General features: G+C 44.9%; 1 long non-coding RNA gene across 1 annotated transcript in view; it reads left to right on the top strand.

Moving 5' to 3' along the window:
- LOC141195563 (uncharacterized) overlaps window positions 1-17,599 on the top strand; it is a 31,964-nt gene that overhangs the window by 406 nt on the left and 13,959 nt on the right. The gene's annotated exons all lie outside the window — the stretch shown is intronic.

Raw genomic sequence — 17,599 nt, 5'->3', positions numbered from 1 at the left:
TTTTTTCCCGCCAGGTAGAAGTGTTTGTCAAGCGTTCTTCACCTGCATTTCCACATGCGGGTTATCAAGGGCTTTCCAAGCGATTTCAGCATCACTTGGAAAAGTGCTTGACAACTTGGTCACACTATATAAGGCTATGTGCCCACGTTGCATTTATGAAGCAGAAAATTTCTGCTGCATAAATGCAAGTCCTCTCCCGGAAAAACGCATGCGGAATTCCGCATGCGTTTATCGCGCATTTTTCGCGCGTTTATCATGCGTTTTCCACATGCGGAATTGCCTTGCGTTTTTTATGCATTGGACAAAGGCAATTCCGCTTGCGGAAACGCAAAATTAAATGACATGCTGCGGATTTTTGAACGCGGCATAAACGCTGCGGAAAAATCCGCAGCATGTGCATAGAACTTGCGGAATCCCATTGGGGACCATGGGGTGCGGATATACATGCGTTTTTCAAGCGTTTACGCTGCGGAAATTCCGCAGCATATACGCTTGAAAAATGCTACGTGGGCACACAGCCTTAATCCATGCAACCGGCATGCATTTATAGTAGTGTGAGCAAGTTAGTTTAAAAAAAAAAAAAAAAAAAAGAATAAGAATGGTAAAAAATAAAGATTATACTTACCTTCCGATGGCCCCCGGTGTTTTCTCCGCCGCGTCCGGTCTCTTTGCACTGCTTGCGGTAGTGTGAAGGACCTGCGGTGACGTCATTGGGTCATGTGACAGGTCACACAACTCAATGATGTCATGGCAGGTCCTTCACAACACCACGACCCATACAGCAGACCAGACGAAGGGGAGAAAACACCGGGAGGACATCGGAAGGTAAGTATAATCTTTATTTTTTATTTTAATTTTTTTTTTTTTTTTTTTTTACAGTTTCTATGGTACCCAGGTCTGGAAGAGAGTCTCCTCTCCTCCAGACCTGGGTACCATCCGCACATTAAACCGTGTAATATCCGCTTCTGCACATGTAGTCATGCGGATGTCACGCGGTCCAATGCAAGTCAATGGCGGCGATTACGCTGTGTGTCCGCAAAATTAGTGGACATGCTGCGGATTTTTGAGCGCAGCATAAATGCTGTGGAAAAATCCGCAGCATGGGCATTAACATTGCGGCTTGTCATTGGGGACCGCAGGGGACGGATTACCAAGCGTTTACGCTGCGTAAATTCCGCAGCATAAACGCTTGGAAAATGCTTCGTGGGCACGCAGCTTGACATTAGGGCCCCTTTCATCATTTGCGGTTTTTTTTAAATGTGCTCAGTTGTTTATTTTGTGATATCCTTTGACTTGTTTTGTGCCAAATTCTTCGAAATGGCGCACGCGGTTCATTAGTTTTTTATATAAAAGAAGGCTTCTTATTTCTGTCTTTTACCAGAGATGAGCGGATTTTGTTTAAATGCTACTTCGCTCTATTTGCCTAATTTTCTGAAAAAAAAAATGGATTTGCGGTGAATAAATCTCATAATTAAAAAAAGCCTTAATTTGCCTGGAAAATGTGTGTAGAAGGGCTGTGGTCAGATGTCCGTGATAATGTGTTCGACGTCGGAACACAATGCGGGGGCGGCCGCGACCCTCACTGCCATCCGACACCGCACTGATTATCACAGACATCTGAGCACAGCCCGGACGCTGTGAGTTCCCTTTGGAGTCAATTGAACACGTTTTGAGCTCTGTAATTCAAACAGCCTTTTTTAATGTCCAAATGACTTCCACCTATCTTGCTAGGGTAAACAGATGGCAACCAGAAGTAATCAACAACATGTTTAAAGCACCACTCCAGTGTTTGTTTTTTTTCTTATTGCGCCACTGGAGTGGTGCTGTAAATGTAAGTCCACTGTTTCATACTCACCTACCGCCGCCTTCATCCGTTTCCACCGTCAGTCTCCAGCAAATAGTGACCTACCGGCTGCTCCAGTGTTTCATGGAGCACACCCGAGGTCACTTTTCAATACAAGTCTGACCGTCTCGTTCTGGCCTTGTTCTGGCTTTCATAGACTTGTATTGAGAACTCGTGACGTAAATTCTGGCTGTCAGGAGCTGCACTCACAAGATGGCGCCGTGAGTCCAGAGCGGCGCTAAAAAAACGGTGAAGACAACGGAGGATGAGTATATGACCATGGGCAGGGGATTTACATCTAAAGAGCCACTCTAACTGCAAAAAAACAACGCTGGAGGGGTGCTTTAACAACACACTGTAATATCTAAATTGTAACGATCTAAAAAATATACCTTAGAAGGGGGGGGGATTTATGCATGTATTGCTGTTCTGTTGGACTTTAACTCGGGATCCCAATACCTTACAGCTACTGTTCTACGCTGTATAAATAGAAGTTGCACTTCTCTACAACAGCCTGTGATTATGGTGAGGACAATGACCATGCAATTGCTACATAAGACAGGCTGTTGTCTTGCAACCATGTTTCCCAGAATAAAGTATTAGGACGGTCTAAATTACAATATTTACTCATCTATGGAATTCAGCAGTGATGTCACATCCATCATTCATGTGACTGCTGCAGCCAATCATTTACTTCAGTAGTTACACGCAGTAGATGGAAGAATCACTGTTTAGGCAATGATTGGCTGCAGCAGTTACATGAATAATGGACATGACGTCATTGTTGCAGAGACAGCCAGAGAGGCTGTGGATTGAATACTTGAGCCTCTGCTCAATTCCTTTTTCCAGGCCATTTTTTTTTTTAAAAAAAAGCATGGACAAACCCTTCAATGCCTGGGCATTAAGGAGACTTGAAGTGTCAACTGCAGTGTACAAGATGGTATTGCTTTGGATTACAGCTGTAAATTGATAGTTAAAGTCAATCAGTACCATTACATAAAGTAGCCCAGACATAACATTCTTGCTATAAAAGTTATAGGGTGGTTGAAAGGCATGATCCAAATGTTGTCTACCTCAAGTATAATTTATTCTTCTTAAAACAGAGGATATTTGCATGATAAATCCTCAAATTAGTCAGTTTATCCCTCACCTAAACAACACCTCTCTTGTTCATAGGCTATTTTTCGATAATGCCGCTTATCCCCCATTCAGGTGAAGCTGACTGGAATTAGACAACTCATGGAAAGTTGTGTTGCTTCTGAAAAATTGCCAAATCTCTTTTTTAGGCCACGTTCAGTATTTGGTCAGTATTTTACGGCCGTATTTGTAATCCAAAATCAGGAATGGGTGAAAAATGCAGAAGTGGTGCACGTTTTTCTATTAGGGCGCAGTCAGACGGCGATATAAGACAGGCGACAATCTCAGTGCATGGACGGGTCAGGAGAGCCGCCGGCCAGTCCGAGCATTGCGATGCAATCATCGTCCGTGTTTATACGGCCGTCTGACTGCGCTTATATACTTTAACTCTGATTGTTCCACTCCTGATTTTGGCTTACAAATACAGATTTAAAATACTGATCAAATACTGAACGTGGCCTTAAAGGGGTTTTCCATTATTACATTTTTCATGATAAAGGCTCTAGTTCTGCCGCTCGTCTTTGCTGACAAGCTGCAGTAAAGTCATCACGACTACACCGAATGTTGTAGATTGCTGAGGTACTAGCTGCATATGAAAAATACGTATAACGCAGTGGTTGGTGCGACACGCATCGCTGGCTGAATGTCAGCGCCATTAAGCCAGCGATGCATGTTCCACCAACTACATTTATCTACATAGATTGGAAGCCTGCTCGGGCACCAACTCATCAACAAGAAGTGACGTACTAGTGCTTTTCACTAAATTAGAATATCATCAAAAAGTAAATTTATTTCACTCCAACGTGCGTTTCACAAGTTGTTTCCTCAGGGAGTGAGGTTGTGGTTGCTGCTCTGCATCCTTTTTAATTACAAGTGCATCTCACTAAATTAGAATATCATCAAAAAGTTAATTTATTTCAGTTCTTCAATACAAAAAGTGATACTCATTTTATATAGAGTCATTACAGAGTGATCTATTTCAAGTGTTTATTTCTGTTAATGTTGATGATTATGGCTTACAGCCAATGGAAACACAAAAGTCATTAGCTCAGTAAATTAGAATACTTTATAACAACAGTTTGAAAAATGATTTTAAAATCTGAAATGTTGGCCTACTGAAATGTATGTTCTGTACATGCCCTCAATACTTGGTCGGGGCTCCTTTTGTATCAATGCGGCGTGGCATGGAGGCAATCAGCCTGTGGCACTGCTGAGGTGTTGTGGAAGCCCAGGTTGCTTTGATAGCAGCCTTCAGCTCGTCTGCATTGTTGGGTGTGGTGTCTCTCATCTTCCTCTTGACAATACCCCATAGATTCTCTATGGTGTTAAAGTCAGGCGAGTTTGCTGGCCAATCAAGCACAGTGATACTGTTGTTTTTAAACCAGGTATTGGTACTTTTGGCAGTGTGGACAGGTGTCAAGTCCTGCTGGAGAATGAAATTTCCATCTGCTAAAAGCTTGTCGGCAGAGGGAAGCATGAAGTGATCTAAAATGTCCTGGTAGACGGCTGCGCTGACTTTGGTCTTGATAAAACACAGTGGACCTACACCAGCAGATGACATGGCTCCCCAAACCATGACTGATTGTGGAAACTTCACACTAGACCTCAATCAGCTTGGATTGTGGCCTCTCCACTCTTCCTCCAGACTCTGGGACCTTGATTTCCAAATTAAATGCAACATTTACTTTCATCTGCGAACAACACCTTGGACCACTGAGTAACAGTCCAGGTCTTTTTCTCCTTGGCCCAGGTAAGACGCTTCTGGCGTTGTCTATTGGTCATGAGTGGCTTGACACAAGGAATGCGACACTTGTAGCCCATGTCCTGGATACGTCTGTGTGTGGTGGCTCTTGAAGCAATGACTTCAGCAGCAGTCCACTCCTTGTGAATCTTCCCCAAATTTTTGAATGGCCTTTTCTTAACAATCCTTTCAAGGTGCGGTTATCCCAGTTGCTTGTGCACCTTTTTCTACCACACTTTTCACTTCCCATCAACTTTCCATTAATATGCTTGGATACAGCACTCTTGTGAACAGTCAGCTTCTTTAGCAATGACCTTTTGTGGCTTACCCTCCTTGTGGAGTGTGTTAGTGACTGCCTTCTGGACATCTGTCAAGTCAGCAGTCTTCCCCATGATTGTGGAGCCTACTGAAACAGACTAAGGGACCTTTTTAAATGCTTAGGAAGCCTTTGCAGGTGTTTTTTGTTAATTATTCTAATTTACTGAGATAATGACATTTGTGTTTTCATTGGCTGTAAGCCATAATTATCAACATTAACAGAAATAAACACTTGAAATAGATCACTCTCTTTGTAATGACTCTATATATTATGAGTATCACTTTTTGTATTGGTACAGCACAGTGCAAATACACGGATTGCTTCATTGCCGCGCAATGTACAGTAAAAAGCAAGTTGCAAAAAATCAACCTGCTTCTAATTTTTGCAAATTTCTTGTCTCAATTTCATGTGGTTCTCAATGCAATCCCATTAATTTGCATTATGCTGCAATGTAGCAGTAGCATAAAAAGATGTTTGAGTGCACGACCTGTTTCACAGCCAAAATCGACATATAGCCCTTCTCTTACACTGAGAAATAAAAAAATCAGTAAGGTTATGGTGCGATAAGACTCAAGAAACCACAAGACACAAGAAAGACTAACAAACCTGAAATGGGTCTATGTGGGTTGGAATATATAGTTCTTTAATTTTAGGCTGTATCTGTAGTGCACAAGAGGTCTATAGTATGTATAGTAGATCATAAAAGCAGTAATTATCGATTTGCATGGATCCACCTAATATCCCATACTGTGAAATATACATTGGTTGAGGTTGTCTAATGGTGTCACGCCAGGTGTGGGAAAGACTCCCAGGCCAGGGAGCTAATTAGCCAGAGGGAGGTAGCCGCTGGGTCCTAGAGACAGCCAGCCTCTAAGAAGATGTCTGTAATGCCAAACGTACAGATTTCCTGCAACCAACTGCAGGGCGACTGTCTGTCACCTCTGACATGCCCTTGACAAATGGTTCATAAAACATATAAATACATCCTGTCACTGCTTTACATCACAGCCTTTATTATGAACATATAAGTTGTTGCTTTCATCATAAAAAATTCAACTATGTATTTACTTATTTTCAAGGCAATGCTGTCACGGGTGTGTCGCCACGAAGATCGTCACGATTACACAGCCTGAATTCTCGCAGCTGACTTTTTGGTGCTTTGTGTTTTCGGCAGTGAGGGAGTTAATTCTCTCTCTCTCTGTGCTAGACGAGGTCCAGCCTCGCCCAGCTGCAATCAATGCTGCTGTAGTGAGACTCCTTCAAATGCCTGCTGGTCTGTTTGGGAAGTGTCGGTGAAAGCATTTCATGCAGACTAACAGAGCGGATCGTGGTATTTGGAGTTTCTGAGATAAGTGTATTTGGAGTGTTTTTTCCCTTCCTCTTTCCCGTTGGTGTTCCCTCTGTTGTAGTTGTGTAGTTTTTGTATGCAAGGTGGTTTTGGTTTTTCCCTTGTACTGTCTCGTTCGTCTAAGTACTGTGTGTGGGCATATTATTACTTGTCCCCTTTTGTTGTGATCGGGGTCCTTCTCAGGACTAGATTACTTAGGTGCAGGGATCCTCAGGAGGTAGGGGTTACGCTGGCGGCCTGGACCTCTGTACCTTTAACAGTACCTCCAGGTTGAGGGATTAGTCAGGGCCCCAGCTTAGGGTCAGCTTAGGCCCCCTACCTCCAGTATACAGTGACAGCGTGACATTTTCACCGACCCACTTAGTTTTTCTCCAGCTACCATGGATCCAGTAGCCGGTCTAGCTCGGCAGTTGCAGAGTTTGTCCATGGAGCTGGCAGACGTTAGGTCCAAGGTTTTGCATCCTCAGGAGCAAGCCGGACCAGAACCTAAAGTAGCTCTCCCTGACAGGTTCACTGGGGGGCGGGACAAGTTTTTTGTTTTCCGGGAGGCATGCAAGTTGTACTTTCGGCTGCGGCCTCGGTCATCGGGGAGTGAAGAACAAAGGGTGGGAATTGTCATCTCGCTCCTACAAGGGGACCCACAATCTTGGGCGTTCTCTCTTCCCCCGGGCTCCCCGGCTCTCCAGTCAGTGGATAGGTTTTTCGCTGCTCTGGGACTCGTATATGATGACCCAGATCGGATCTCCCTTGCTGAGTCTAAGTTACGTAGGATCCAGCAGGGAGATCGTCCGGCGGAGGAATTCTGTTCGGAGTTCCGTAGGTGGGCCACGGACACCCAGTGGAATGACCCGGCTCTTAGGAGCCAGTTTTGTCAAGGTTTATCCGACAAATTACAGGATGTGTTGGCACAGTATGACTCTCCCGCGTCACTGGAAGCTGCTATGGCCCTTGCTATTCGCGTTGACAGACGGCTTCGGGAGAGGTGCGGGATAACTCTACCCCCTGTGATGACTCCACCTCTTACAAGGTCCCCTCATATGGTGGTTCCCCTGGTCAGTCCAGAGGAGCCTATGCAATTAGGAGGGACATCATTTCGGGGGAGGGGACCGGTGGTGCGCCATAAGACAGGAAGGTGTTTCTTCTGCGGGAGAAAGGGACATTTTATTGGGGGGTGTCCATCCCGTCCCTTGCAGAGTGAAGAGTCGTCGGAAAACTGTTGATCCCAGGTTGTGTGGTGGACGGCAATCTGGGAGTAGGTATTTCGTCCCTAGGTTCGTCTCAGTTTCTCGTACCGGCGGAGGTGGTGGTGGGTACGAGAACTGAGAGGATATCTGTTCTTCTGGATAGTGGGGCCGGGGCTAATCTGGTTGATGCTCAGTTTGCCCGGGTTCAAGGTATGCGATTGAGTGAGTTGGCTAAACCCATCCCCATATTCTCGATCGATGCCAGGCCTCTCGGTCAGGGAAGTTTTTTGCAAGCTGTGCATGACGTAAAACTTCAAGTGGGGGCGATACATAAAGAACTGTTGTCTTGCTACGTGTTGGAGGGTCTTCCCACTCCTATAGTGTTGGGCCTTCCTTGGTTAACTAAGCATAACCCGGTTATTAATTGGCAAACCAGAGAGATAAGCCAATGGAGTAAATTCTGTAATAAAAACTGCATGAACACGGTCATCGGTGCGGTTACTCCTTGGGTCTTACCTCCATTTCTGGCGGACTTTGAGGATGTATTCTCGGAGAAAGGGTGTCAGGAACTACCTCCTCATCGCGAGTATGACTGTTCTGTAAAACTGCTCCCTGAGGCCAAGTTACCTAAAGCTAGGTTGTATAACCTTTCTGGTCCTGAGAGGCAGGCCATGAAGGATTATATTTCAGAAAGTCTGGCTAAGGGGCATATTAGACCTTCATCTTCACCGGTGGCTGCGGGGTTCTTCTTTGTTAAGAAGAAAGATGGAGGCCTACGCCCTTGCCTGGATTTCCGTGAACTTAATCGGATTACGGTCCGAGATCCGTATCCGCTCCCACTTATTCCCGATCTCTTTAATCAGATAGTGGGCGCCAAATGGTTCTCTAAGTTGGATCTCAGGGGGGCGTACAATCTGATTAGGATGAAGGAGGGGGATGAGTGGAAGACGGCGTTTAACACTCCGGAGGGGCATTATGAGAACCTTGTCATGCCATTCGGTCTGACTAATGCCCCGGCGGTGTTCCAACACTTTGTTAATGACATTTTTCGCCGCCTGGTGGGACAGTTTGTCATATATCTGGATGATATCTTAATTTACTCGCCGGATCCGGTGTCTCATCAGGAGCACGTTAGGCAGGTGTTACAGATCTTGCGGGATAATAAACTGTATGCCAAATGGGAAAAGTGTGTATTCGCCGTACAGGAACTCCAGTTTTTAGGCTTCCTGGTTTCAGCGTCCGGTTTTCGTATGGACCCTGGGAAAGTGCGGGCAGTTCTTGAGTGGGATCGGCCAGAGAATCTTAAGGCACTACAACGTTTCCTGGGGTTTGCTAATTATTACCGGAAGTTCATTCGTAATTTCTCGTCCATGGTTAAGCCTCTCACAGACATGACTAAAAAGGGGACGGATTTTTCTAGGTGGTCTGACAAGGCTTGTCAAGCATTCTCCTCCTTGAAAAAATGTTTTGCCTCGGCACCCATACTCATTCAACCTGATGCGTCACAGCCATTCATTGTAGAGGTAGACGCTTCCGAGGTAGGGGTGGGAGCAGTATTGTCACAGGGTTCGTCCCCTGGTAAGTGGCATCCGTGCGCCTTTTTCTCTAAAAAATTGTCGTCCGCTGACAGGAATTACGATGTCGGCAATAGGGAACTCTTGGCCATTAAGTTAGCTTTTGAAGAGTGGCGCCATTTTTTGGAGGGGGCAGTCCATCCGGTCACCGTCATCACCGATCACAAGAACCTGCTATATCTGGAGTCCGCGAAACGTCTGAATCCCAGACAAGCTAGGTGGTCATTGTTTTTTACCAGGTTTAATTTTGTCGTTACATATCGTCCTGGGTCAAAAAATGTAAAGGCGGATGCCTTATCTCGTAGTTTCCCTGGGGCCGGGAATACGGACGACCCGATTCCTATCCTTCAGGAGGGGGTGGTGGTTTCGGCAGTATGCTCTGAGCTGGAGGAGGAGGTATTGGAGGCTCAGGGGGACGCCCCTGTTGGACCTCCGGGGAGACTGTTTGTTCCAGATCAGTTGCGACAAAAGGTGATCGAGGCACACCATAACTCAGTTTTGGCAGGACACCCGGGGAGTAAAGCAACTGTGGATCTCCTCTCGCGTCGGTTTTGGTGGCCTAACTTACATAAGGAGGTGGTAACTTTTGTCGCGTCCTGTGGGGTTTGTGCGCGCTCTAAGACCTCACATACCCGTCCGTCTGGGGCCCTCTTACCTTTGAAGATCCCGGAGCGTCCTTGGACTCATCTGTCTATGGACTTTATTACGGACCTCCCTCCGTCTTCGGGTAAAACGGTCATACTCGTTGTAGTGGACAGGTTCAGCAAGATGGCACATTTTATCGCTCTTCCGGCTCTCCCGAATGCTAAAACTCTTGCGCAGGTGTTCATTGGGGAGATTGTGAGGCTTCACGGGGTACCCTCCGAGGTGGTGTCTGATCGGGGGTCTCAGTTTGTGTCCAAGTTCTGGAAGGCGTTTTGTGCACGGCGGGGGATGCATTTGTCATTCTCATCGGCTTTTCATCCTCAGACCAATGGTCAGACGGAACGTATGAACCAGAGCTTGGAGACATATCTTCGGTGTTTTGTGTCAGAGAACCAGGAGGACTGGGCTTCTTTCTTACCTCTGGCAGAGTTTGCTCTTAATAATAGGCGGAGCGAGTCCACTGGTAAGTCCCCGTTTTTTGGGGCATATGGTTTTCACCCCCAGTTTTGTACTTTCAGTAGGGGGGGCTCTTCGGGGGTTCCTGAGGAGAAACGATTTTCCTCATCACTCGCTTCAGTATGGAGAGGGGTGCTGAAGAATCTGAATACTATGGGGAACCGATACAAACGTATGGCTGATAGGAGGAGAGTGTCTGGTCCGGACCTAAGTGTGAACGATCGGGTATGGTTGTCTACCAGGAATATTAAACTTAAGGTTCCCTCCTGGAAACTGGGTCCCAGGTTCATCGGGCCGTACAGAATCAGTTCTATTATTAATCCGGTGGCATTCCGTCTTGACCTCCCCCCTACGTTTAAAATTCACAACGTGTTCCACAGATCGTTGCTTAAGAGGTATGTGGCGCCGGTGGTACCGTCACCTTTACCTCCCCCTCCAGTGGTGGTCAATGGTAACTTGGAGTTCCAGGTATCGAGGGTCATCGATTCACGCTTTAATCGCCGGTCCCTTCAGTACCTGGTTCATTGGAAAGGGTATGGTCCTGAGGAGAGGATGTGGGTTCCTGCGTCGGATATTAACGCAGACCGATTAGTTCGGGCCTTCCACACGACTCACCCGGATAAACCTGGCCCTGAGGGTCCGGAGGCCCCTCGTAGAAGGGGGGGGTACTGTCACGGGTGTGTCGCCACGAAGATCGTCACGATTACACAGCCTGACTTCTCGCAGCTGACTTTTTGGTGCTTTGTGTTTTCGGCAGTGAGGGAGTTAATTCTCTCTCTCTCTCTGTGCTAGACGAGGTCCAGCCTCGCCCAGCTGCAATCAATGCTGCTGTAGTGAGACTCCTTCAAATGCCTGCTGGTCTGTTTGGGAAGTGTCGGTGAAAGCATTTCATGCAGACTAACAGAGCGGATCGTGGTATTTGGAGTTTCTGAGATAAGTGTATTTGGAGTGTTTTTTCCCTTCCTCGCTTTATCATTTATCTCCTTTCCCGTTGGTGTTCCCTCTGTTGTAGTTGTGTAGTTTTTGTATGCAAGGTGGTTTTGGTTTTTCCCTTGTACTGTCTCGTTCGTCTAAGTACTGTGTGTGGGCATATTATTACTTGTCCCCTTTTGTTGTGATCGGGGTCCTTCTCAGGACTAGATTACTTAGGTGCAGGGATCCTCAGGAGGTAGGGGTTACGCTGGCGGCCTGGACCTCTGTACCTTTAACAGTACCTCCAGGTTGAGGGATTAGTCAGGGCCCCAGCTTAGGGTCAGCTTAGGCCCCCTACCTCCAGTATACAGTGACAGTGTGACAAATGCTCCATGGGAAAAAATATGCAAAGTTACACATATCAGCAAAACCAGACCCCTCTGCAGACAATACTGTTTCAGGGTTCTTACCCCTCATCAGTACAAAGTAGGGTAATGGTTGACTAAATGAGATACTTAGATGCAACTTACAGGTTACCTGCTCTCTCTGAAGAGATCCAACAATGCCCGAACACTTAATTTCAAGGCAATACTCTATAGAGGTTTAAAAGGCCCTCCTCCTTCTACATAAACTCTTAGGTTGTATAGATACCACCACCTGCAAAAGCTCTGATAGAATCAGCTAAGCATTTCATTCCATCCTTCAAAAGTATAAACATAAAACTGGGACTTTACACTGACAAGTGTCGAGCAACAGGAATTCTCAGAGAAGTTCCCCAATTAAAATCATTTGTGCAGCTTCGTTACTATTTGCTTTTTAGAGATTCCATTTTTCTGTAAAAAAAACAACAAAAAACAGCCAGATTGCAGGCAAATGTCATGTACGTTGTATGTGCCTTGCATTGAAGTCTATGATAAGCTAGTGACATGCAACTTGCAACTAATGACAGAAATTCCAACACATTTGCGACTGTCCCCCCTCTCACTGTAGATCACAGGCTGTAATGTATCATTAGATCATCAGAAATCATTAGATGCAAAGTTGCAATGTGATACCGTAACCTGATTTGACAGATATTGTTGTGTAGCCCTGGTGTGAAAGGTAGTAAGATACAGAAAACGGATTTACATGAAATCCAAGTTTTAAAAAAAAAAAGAAATCAGACTAGTACCCTATAGATTTCTATTAGGCTAAGATGAGCTTTGGTGAGTTTTTGATGCTGCGTACTTTAACCCTTTCGCAACCTTGGGTTTTGTCATTTTTGCTTTTTCGTTTTTTGCTCCCCTTGTTCCCAGAGCTATAGCGTTTTTATTGTTTGGTCAATATGGCCATATGAGGGCTTATTTTTTGCGGGACGAGTTGTACTTTTCAACGCCAATACTAGTTTTACCATATCATGTACGGGAAAAAAATTCCAAGTGCGGTATAATTGCAAAAAAAGTGCAATACCACAGTTGTTTTTTATTTATTTTTTTTACCACGTTCACTGAATGCTAAAACTGACCAGCCATTCTTATTCTACAGGTCATTACGAGTTCATAGACACCAAACATGTATAGGTTCTTTTATATTTAAGTGGTGAAAAAAAAATCCAAAATTTGGTAAAAAAAAAAAATAAAAAATAGCGCCGTTTTCTGAGACCTGTAGCGTCTCCATTTTTCATGATCTGGGGCTGGTGAGGGCTTATTTTTTGCGCGCCGGGCTGACGTTTTTATTGATAACATTTTGGTGTAGATCCGATGTTTTGATCGCCCGTTATTGCATTTTATTGCAATTTTGCGGCGACCAAAAAACATAATTCTGGCGTTTAGAATTTTTTTATCATTACGCCGTTTACCGATCGGATTAATTCTTTTTTTATATTGATAGATCGGGCGATTCTGAACGCGGCGATACCAAATATGTGTATGTGGGGTTTATTTTTTATTATTTTATTTTGAATGGGGCAAAAGGCTGATTTAGACTTTTATATTTTTTAAATTTTTTTTAAACTTTTTTATTTCACTTACTGCATGCTTCAATAGTCTCCATAGGAGACTAGAAGCAGTAGTTGTCTGATCGGCTCTGCTACATACAGGGGACCAGCAGATCCCCTGCATATAGCAGAATTGGTCCTGTGCTATGAGCGCTGACCACTAGGTGGCGCTCATAGCGACCAGATCATGACAACCACAGGCGTCTGCTGCAGACCCTGGGTTGTCATGCACGCCCATCGGCGACCCGCGATCACGTGACGGGGTCGCCGGTGGGCGGGGCTTAGGACGCACTTCCAGGAAGCGCGCGTTAAAAGCCGCTGTCGGAGATTGACAGCGGCATTTAACAGGTTAACAGCCGCGGGTGGATCGCGATTCCACCCGCGGCTGTTGCGGGCACATGTCAGCTGTAAGAATCAGCTGACATGTGCTCCGTTCAGTGAGGGCTCAGTGCAGCAGCCCTCACTGAACGGGCAGTACGCAAATGTGCGTACTAATACGGCATGGGCTCTAAAGGGGTTAAGGCTATGTGCCCACGATGCCGAAATGCTCCGGATTTTTTCCTGAGCGTTTCTGCATCTCCCTGGCAGAAAAAACGCATGCGGATTGTACATGCGTTTTCCTGCCAGGGACATGCGGTTGTGAAGCGTTCTTCACATGCATTTCCACATGCGGGTTGTCAAGCGCTTTCCAAGCGATTTTAGCATCACTTGGAAAGTGCTTGACAACTTGGTCACACTATATAAATCCATGCAACCGGCATGGATTTATATAGTGTGTCCGAAAGAATGTTAAAAAATAAATATCATACTTACCTTCTGATGGCCCCCAGAGTCTTTATTCGATGCGTCTCTGCTTGCCGGCAAGAGTCTCCTCTTCTCCAGACCCGGGTACCATCCGCACATTGAAATGCATGGATTCCACATGTACAGATGCAGTGATGCGGATTCCATGCGTTCCAATGCAAGTCAATGGCGGCGAAAACGCAGCGCTTCCGCAAAATAATCGTTGGTGCTGCTTTTTTTTCCGCAATGATAATCCGCAGCGGAAATTTCCGCAGCATGTGCACAGCACAAGCGGATTGTCATTGGGGAACATGGCAGGCCTTCTACCAAGCGTTTTTTAAGCGTTTCTGCAGCGGAATTGCCGCTGCAGAAACGCTTAAAAAACGCATCGTGGGCACACAGCCTAACTGTGGAAAAACGAAGCATCTTACAGTTCCAGCATAGTGAATGGGATTTGTAGAAATCTCATGCCCATTGTGATTTCTCTTTACATTGCGTAAACTGACCTGCGGAGTGTTTTTAAAATCCGCAACATGTTTCTTTTTCTTTGCAAAATTCAAGCTTTACAGCACAAGGCTGACTGTCACCCTGGAGTAGTAATAGGATGTATCCTGGGGAAAAAAAGGTGAAATATGGGAGCTCTATCTAAGCTTAGTATTAAAAGTTGTAAAACCAAAAATAGGGTGAGAGTGGTTTTGCTGACCTTATAGAGTTGGGCAAGCATGCACAGCTCTGGAGAGAACGAATCTCCAGTGAGGATCCTCGGTGGTGGTTTGCTGCCAGTGTTGTTGTCGTGGACACTTCCTTGGAAAGGTTCCAACATGAAGGGGTTGAATAGATTAGAAAATAACTAAGGGGCGCTTCCACTTGAAGAAATGAGGATCCAGAATCTTTAATTTTTAAAAACTCTAACAAGGTATTGCTAGAGAATATATAAAACATTAAAATACATCAACACCTGATGAAGGCTGGGTAGCCAAAATGCGTTGTATTCATGTCTTTTAATGTTTTATATATTCTCCAGCAATCACTTCTTAGACTGAATCTTTAATTTTTAAAAACTCTATCTACACCTCTGGATCCTCGTTTCTTTGAGTGGAAGCGCCCCTCAGCTTGGCTATTTCCTCCTCTGTTCTGTCACCCTGGAGTGATATGCAGACATTTTAGGACTGATTATTCACGTATAGCAATTACTGCTATTGTAGTCTACAGGATATTGACAGATTATTTAAAGGGGTATTCCCATCCCCTAGATCCTATCCCAATATGTAGTAGGTGTAATAATAATATTAGCAAATACCTCCAATGAGAAATGTAGTATAGTTTTTCTGATTAGCTATGTCGCTTACCTTATGTGCAGGACATTGCAGTAGCTTAAGTATCCATGGTTACAACCACTAACAACTAACTAACTCGCTATTTGAGTGGTCGTAACCATGGATATCTAAGCAACTGCAATTCCCTGTACATGGGGTAAGCAACATAGCGAATTAAAATAACTATGCTACATTTTGTAATTGGAGGTATTTGCTAATGTTATTAACCCCTTAATAACATCTGACGTACTAATACGCGTCTGTGCCCTGGGACTTAAGAGCCAGACCCGTATTAGTACGTCATCGCGATCGCGCCCGCACACAGGCTGTGCGGGCGCGATCGCCGCCGGGTGTCAGCTGATTGTCACAGCTGACACCCGGTACTATGTGCAGGGAGCGGTCACGCACCGCTCCCAGCACATTAACCCCCGCGATGCTGCGATCGAAGTCGATCGATGTCGATCGCGGCATTGCGGGGGCAAGGGGAGGTGATCGGCGATACTCACCTCCTCTTCCGGCTTCCAGCGCAGTCTGCAAAGGCTTCCCGGGTGTTGCCATGACGACCCGATGTCGTCATGACAACATCCGGGTCACCAGAGAGCAGGAAGATTGCTTGGACATGCGCAGTGCATCTCCAAGCAATCTTCACACTGTGCACTTCTGACAGCCTTCATGGCATAGGGATGGTGCTCCATTCCTGTGCCATGCAGGCGATCAGAAAAAAAAAAGTGAAACTCCCAGAGTGGGACAAAGTAATAAAGTGTATAAACTGTGTGAAAGTGGGAAAAAAAAAAAAAAAATGTGCAAAAATATTAAAAAAAAATAAAAAAAATAATCCACCAAAAATAAAAATATAATGTACCCATCAATAAATATTATTATAAAAAAAATTTAAAAAAAACAATAAAAGTACACATATTTGGTATCGCCGCGTCCGGAACAACCTGACCTATAAAACTGTCCCACTAGTTAACCCCTTCAGTGAACACGGTAAAAAAAAAAAAAAAAAAACCAAGCAAAAAACAATGCTTTATCACCATACCGCCAAACAAAAAGTGGAATAACACGCGATCAAAAAGACGCATATAAATAAAAATGATACCGCTGAAAACGTCATCTCGTCCCGCAAAAAACAAGCCGCCATATAGCTCCATCAGCCGAAAAATAAAAAAGTTATAGCTCTCAGAATAAAGCGATACTAAAAAATATTTTTTTCTATAAAATAGCTTTTATTGTGTATAAGCGCCAAAACATAGAAAAATGATACAAATGTGGTACCGCTGTAAACGTACTGACCCGAAGAGTAAAGCTGCCTCATCAATTTTACCACACGCGGAACAGAATAAAAAAAAAAAAAAAAAAACAATTCCTGAATTGTTGGTTTTTGTTTATTCTGCCTCCCAAAAATCGGAATAGAAAGCGATCAAAAAATGTCACGTGCCTGAAAATGGCACCAATAACAACGTCAAGTCATCCCGCAAAAAACGAGCCGTCACATGACTGTCTGCCAAAATCTGGAAAAATTATAGCTCTCAAAATATGGCGATGCAAAAACTAGATTTTACAAAAAATGCGTCTTTTAGTGTGTGACAGCTGTCAGTCATAAAAACCCCATATGATTCTGGCATTGCTGTAATCACACCGACCCGAAGAATAAAGTCGTCTAATCACTTATACCGCACAAGGAACGGCGTCAAAAATAAACTCTTGAGTTAGGATTGGGCTAGGGTTAGGGCTGGGTTTGGGGCTAGGGTTGTGCTGGGGCTAGGGTTGTGCTGGGGCTAGGGTTGTGCTAGGGTTAGGGCTGGGGTTGGGATTTTTTTCAAAAGTAAGAAAAAAAGATGACGATATGGCGACTAGTGTTGAGAGCAAGTGCTCGCTACTTGAGTTTGCATCGGGTGCTCTGGTATGCATTTAGTATCGTGGGTATTTGAGTGACATGCTCGAGTCTCTGCCCCATATGCTTCGCGGCCAAAAAACTTTACGGGGATTGCCTGCCATGCACGAGCGATCCCCGCATGTTTTTTTTTGGGTGTCTAATAACCGTGAAACATGCGGAGCAGGGACTCGAGCATGTCACTCGAGCACACGCTGTACATGGTGCATACCTGAGTACCCGATGCAAACTCAAGTAGCGAGCACTTGCGCTCAAGAATAATGAAAACTTATTCAATATGATGACCTAATGTAAACAAATAATGTGCCGTACCTCTGGGTTCAAAATGTTCACTATACACCTTAATAAAATCTTTGAGGGGTATAGTTTCCAAAATGGGGACACTTGTGGGGGAGCTCCACTGTTTAGGCACATCACGGGCTCTCCAAACGCGACATGGTGTCCGCTAACAAATTGAATGGAAAATCGG

This window comes from Phyllobates terribilis, unplaced genomic scaffold, assembly GCF_046119375.1.
Source record: "Phyllobates terribilis strain yellow unplaced genomic scaffold, ASM4611937v1 Scaffold_2__4_contigs__length_985480577, whole genome shotgun sequence".
Classification (NCBI taxonomy): Eukaryota; Metazoa; Chordata; class Amphibia; order Anura; family Dendrobatidae; genus Phyllobates; species Phyllobates terribilis.
The sequence above is the reverse complement of the archived record's forward strand: the minus strand, read 5'-3'. Positions and strand labels throughout refer to the sequence as shown.